This window comes from Meleagris gallopavo, chromosome Z (genome assembly GCF_905368555.1).
Source record: "Meleagris gallopavo chromosome Z, MGAL_WU_HG_1.1, whole genome shotgun sequence".
NCBI lineage: Eukaryota > Metazoa > Chordata > Aves > Galliformes > Phasianidae > Meleagris > Meleagris gallopavo.
In genome coordinates, this window is record NC_139435.1 from 58,355,466 (window position 1) to 58,361,515 (window position 6,050).

Below are 6,050 nucleotides of genomic sequence, written 5' to 3' on the forward strand. Positions count from 1 at the left end.
TTCTTATGCTTTCTCAATGTTTGGTTGTAAAAAGAAAAACAAACAAGCAAATAAACAACTAGCTTAATGCAAAACCAAACATGCTATTTGTCACAGTGCCAAAGAGAAAACTGAAGATGCAACATTTAAATTTTTAAAGTGACACAATTTGTAGCTAACCAATTAGTAAAACTGCCAATTCCAACCATACAGCATGTCACAAAATTTCACATTCTTCTGTGATTTTTCACAGCATGAATCAGTAAAACACTCTGTAAACCTGTCCTGTTTACTTAGCCAAAATAGAGTTAATTTTCTAGAGTTTTAGATGCTCCCAGTTTCTCATTTCTCAAAGAAAAAAATAGAGTGCTGAAGCTTCTCTGAAAAGGGGGAAAAAAAAAAAAAAAGCCATGACTTTGCAAATGCATGGAAGTACCAGATTGATTGGAGGAATATTCTGTCTGCTAGAATGATGTGGCAAAGCAGTGAAAGAAAAGTCAGAAATACTTAAAAAGAAAAAAAAAAGTTTGTACTGTTACTGTAAGGTCTACAAGTAACTCTTATACAGCTGTTTTCCATCTTTGGAAGAGCTTCATGACCATTTACAAGAAGAAAGTAAAGAAAGAAACATTTAAATAAACATTTTCAGTTGGGAATATCTATCATAGGGACAGGGAGTATTTTGCTGCAGCTTTATTATGCTCACACAGAGAATAAGTCTACTTTAATAAGATCAATTCACATGCTTTGAAAAATTTATTTTCAGAAATGCAGTGCATTTTCTCAAGTTACTCTCAAGAGAAAGAGTAACAGGTGGCTTTAAAGCTAAATACATTGAGAACAACTCTTCAGAGTATTTCTGACATCTGCCAGACCATCTATGAAAGAAAAGGTAGTTGAGAACAGTATGGAACAGAATAGTCTCTTGGAAGGGACATACAAAGAACACTGAGCCCAGCTGCCTAACTACTGCAGGGTATCCAAAAGTTAAAGCATGTTACAGTGTCCAAGTGTCATTAGAACACTGACAGGTTTGAGGCATGAACCTCCAATCTAGGAAGCTGTTCCTGCATTTGACCATTCTCACAGCAAGGTAATTTCTCTTAATGCCCGGTATGAATCTCATCTTGCAGCTCTCTGCCATTTCCTTGTGCTGTCATTGCTAACCAGGCAGCAAAGATCAACACCTCCTACACCTCTCCTCCTGAGGGAGCTGCAAAGGGCAGTGAGGTCTCTTCTCCAGAATGGACAGCCCAATGCCCTCAGCCACTCCTCACAAGACATGCCTTCCAGACCTTTTACCAGCTTTGTTGCCATTCTCTGCTTGTTTTCAAGTACCTTAACATCCTTAGCTATTGTGGACACCTGAACTGCATGCAGTATTCAAGGTGCAGCAGCACCAATGCTAAATATAGCAGGAGAACTATCTCTTTTAATTGAGTGTCCGTGCTGTATTCAATGCATTCCAAAATGCACTTTGTCTTCTTGGCATCCAGAGCACACTGCTGGCTTATGCTGAGATGCTGCTGAGTTGCTCTCCAGCTGCTCATCCTCGTTTTAGTACCTGTGTCTGGCACTTATCTGTTCCAGCTATCATTTTTCTTTCCAAAACTTCATGCTGCTGCTGATTGCCCAGTGCTCCAATCTATCTAGATTCCTCTGCAAGGCCCAGAGAGGGACAGCACCACTTAGTCTAGAGACACCAGCAAATTTGCTGATGATGCACTCCACCCCTACATCCAGGTCATTAATGAAAATGTCAAACAGAACTAGCTCTAGAAGTGAGCACTAGGAAACACAGCTAGTGACCGATCACCAGCCAGCTGTAGCCTTGTTCACTACAACCTTCTGAGCTCTACTGCTGAGCCAGTTCATCACTCAAGATAGCATGAATCTGTTTCTCTCACAGTTGAATAATCTGTCCAGAAGAATGCTATGACAAAAAATGTCAAAGGCCATACTAAAATCCATGAAGATTACATTCACAGCCTTCCCTTCATCACCAAGCATGTGATCTTAACACAGAAGGAGATCAAATTACTAAGAGGACTTACTCTCCATGAACCCACAGCATGCAGAATAATCATTTCCATAACTTTTCCAGGCATGGAGATCAGATATAGGTCTGTAGTTTGGTCTTCTCTCACACTATATATAGAAGAATATAACATTGGCCAGTTTCTATTCAACAGAGATCTCCCCAAACTCCCAAGACCTTTGGCAAATTGTGGAGAGCTGCCCAGCTATAACATCTGCTAATTCCTTCAGCACTGTGAGGTGAGTCCTGCCAGGTTGCACTGGCTTAGGAACGTTCAGCTGTTTTCCTTACAATTTCAGTAGCCACACATGAGAAGTCACTGCTCCCACAGTCATGGCCTTCCTGCTCAGAGGACCAGGCAACACAAGAGCTATCATTGCTATTAAAAAAATGAGACAGAAAGCATATTTTTTTCATTTAAACATACAGCAGCATTTGTTTTCACCAAATAAGAGATCTGAAGACCTAAATTAAATGTAAACTATTTGTGGTTGCATTTAGTGTGAAAACATCAAGGATACAATGAAAATTACCTACCTTCTGTGAAAGAATAGATTTTTGTCCTCAGTGATCAGTTTAATGTCAGTGGATAAATCATAGAATGGTCTGGATTGAAAAGAACCACAATGTTCATCTAGTTTCAACCCCCCTGCTGTGTGCAGGGTTGCCAACCACTAGACCAGGCTGCCTAGAGTAAAGCCTCTTTAAAGTTTTATTCTCTACGCAATCTATATCAGAAGTACTTGCCTTTTTTTCACATGGGATATTCTGCGTGGAAAAACTCCTGTTAATCCTTTGATTTTGCCTGCTTTTTCCATCTTCTTTACTGATTAATCTAGTCAGGTGCATACTTTTTTTTTTTTTTTTTTTTTTTTCAGCCCTAGTTCTAGTAGCCAAAACATTTTCAAATTTGTAGCATTCTCTAACAAAGGTTTCCTATTGTTATAGGAAAGGAGGAGTAATCCTGGAAGATCTTAGTACTCTTCCAAATTTATAGATAAGCTGTCAAATAGAAAAATGCACTTCTGAAGTCAGTATCTAAAATCTGTATTTTCTTCATTGTACTTTGCTAGTGTCTGCACTACATTATGGTGGAGTTCTATCCTATAACAAGTAAGCAGCACATTATAACATAAAAAGAAACAGAACGCCAAAACTTTACTGTTATTTTAGATTACCAAAAAGCTACAACAAAAGTAAAATCGGCTACTGTGAATAAGTAGAAAACTTTTTAGAAATGTATAAAAACACTATTAGTCATGAAAGTATCAGACCCCAAGAAGAGACTTCAGTAAGATTTTGGAGACTTCACTTGAGCTAGGAATAGAGGGCACTATATTCAGGGTTAGAAGCTTCCTTCTGGCTCAGAGGTTAATTAAAACCTGTGTTCAGCTATGATGTTTACTTGGACAGCCTTCATTTAAATTAGGAATTGCTTCTAAAAATAATCATGTCAGCTGGAATATGCAACTTTCAGAAAGTTTTAAGTCACCTTTATTTTAGATAATACTTGAGTTTGCTCCAAGCAATCTAAACATTTCACAAAGCACACACAAATAACAGAAGATTGTCAATTGCTGTTAGAAACGTTTTGTTTATCAAGATTACACTGTTAGCATTAACAGAACTGGCATCACCAAGTGAGACATGTACATTGTATTAGCTGCTAAACACAGCTTAGTGTAATGTACAAGCTGATACATATGCAAAAAAAAAAAAAAAAGTACACTGTGCAGTAACAGGAAGGTCTTCCTTTGCAAGAATCCATACAGAAGTTACACATCACATAGAATGGGGAACAAGAGGCACCATAATGACAAGTATTTCACAGAATCACAGAACTGTTTAGTTTGGAAACAACTTCTTGCAATTATCTAGCCCAGCAACCCTGCACAGGACCCAATCCTGTGTAAAAACATTTCCAAGAATGGAGATTCTATACCCTGTTCTAATGTTTGAAAACCCTCCGAATTTAAAATAAAATAATTAAAAAACACAACTTACTAAGTTTCAATAGAATTTAATGTTTCCGTTTGTGACCATTTATTCTTGTCTGGTCAGTTGGACACTACTGAGAAGATTTTGGCTTGCTCCTTTTCATTCCCTGCCATGAGATATTTATACATATTTCTAAGTGTTTTCTCCATGCTGATAGGAACATTCCGAGCTCTCTCTCAGACTGTGTGAAAGATGTTTCGTCTCAGCCATCTTTATGATCTTGCCTCCTCCCTTATTTCAGTACATCTGCAAATCTCCCGTATTGACGACATCAGAACCAGACAGCACTACAGCTGTGTAATGTAGAGTTCAAACTGCTAGCAATGCTGTTCTTAATGTAGCCAAGGATCCCAGCGGCATTTTTGCAGAATGGGCTATGCTGTGTCACAGTCAACTTGTCCATCATAAAACCAGCGTCCTTCACTGCTTTCCGTCTGGCTGCAAATTCCCACATGGTGCCATTCCTTCACATATACCAAACTTTGTGTTTCCTCTTGCTGAACTTCATGAAACTTCATCCATTTCACTACTTTCTTACCATCTGTCCTTGGTGATCCATCAACCATCCATCCCAGGTTTTTGGCTAGATTTTGTTGAGTGTATACTTAAAATCCATCATACAGGTCATTAACTTGAACTGGACTGGTCCCAGAGGTAGAGGACTAGGGCCAACTGGACTTTCAGTCCACAAGGCTCAGACATTTGGGCAGTTCTTAATCCACCTTCAGTTACCTAAGCTATACTTTGTCAGCTTGTCTGTGATGTTTGCGTCAACTTAGTAGAACTCCATTGACACACTATTTTCTACTATTGTTTGCAGAATGAACATTGCTCTAATACAAAGTAAATAAGTAAGCCTCCCTAGTTCTAAATATTTGGTTCCTTTCTGGTCATTCTCATGCTTCTCCTGAATTAGAGGATGCAATCTTTAGCAAGTCAAAAATAAAGGCTGTTGCAACTTTTAATTTAACTGTAATTTTATGCCATGGCAATACTTCCTTCCTTCTCCACCCAAATAACCACTCCAATAGCAACTACAGGTTCTAATAACTTCCTCAGAAGAGGAGGAATATCCTGTTTCTCTGCTCCACAATTTTGTAATATGTTCAGTCATGTTAAGCAGTAGAAACTAAACAATGATCTCACATCTTAAGTCAGACTGAGAGAAGCAAGTTTGCCAATTTAGCCACTGTAACACACACCTTTAAAACGATTATGTAATTTGCTACACCCTACACAAAGCAACTCAGAGCCAGAAACTCTAAGTTTCAGGCTATTATTTCTAGACTTTAGAGAAGATCAGTATTCAGTCATTTCAAGGGAAGTTAACCAGCTCTATAAGCTCATCTATAAGGCAGCTCTGTTACCAGGAGACTGTCAACTAGAAGAAAGAGTAAGTTTAGATGTATGCTACTGCTTTACTCCTCTGTCTGAAAAAGCATGCAGCCTTGTGTTTTAAGGTTGTGCATTCTATTGTGGTGTTTTCAGTTCCACTCTTCTGAACAGTTCTAGCTCAAAAAAAAAAAAAAAAAAGAAAGAAAGAAAATCTACCATGTCTTCTTGAGTTGTTTATTTACCATCTGCCTGCTTCAAAAGTTGCATTTAGATATTTTGATTAAATATTACTTTGCTGTAGTGCTTCTTTAAAATTTTTAGTAGACTCAGTGAGTGCATGTAACCAGAGAAAACAGGTATACATAGCTACATAAAACTGGCATGCATCATCAGCACAAAAGAAAGTTGGTTTATATTAACTAAAACAAGCACAGAATAACTTGTTCATTGAAAATTCCAGCCAATATTGAATAATTTCAGTAGTGGGCAATGAAATTTAATATTTTATACCAGTGGCTAAGTCACATCTGGTGCACTAAGCAAGAACAGTTTTAATAGTGCACAGTGAGTAAGTGAAGAGGAATAACTGAAGAAACATTTTTCTACTTTTGCTACTTGCATACCTATTTTCTGCGATTTTTCAGCATTTCTTTGAGTTGAGAAGTCTAGGATTCAGTCATATAGAAATAACATGCATACA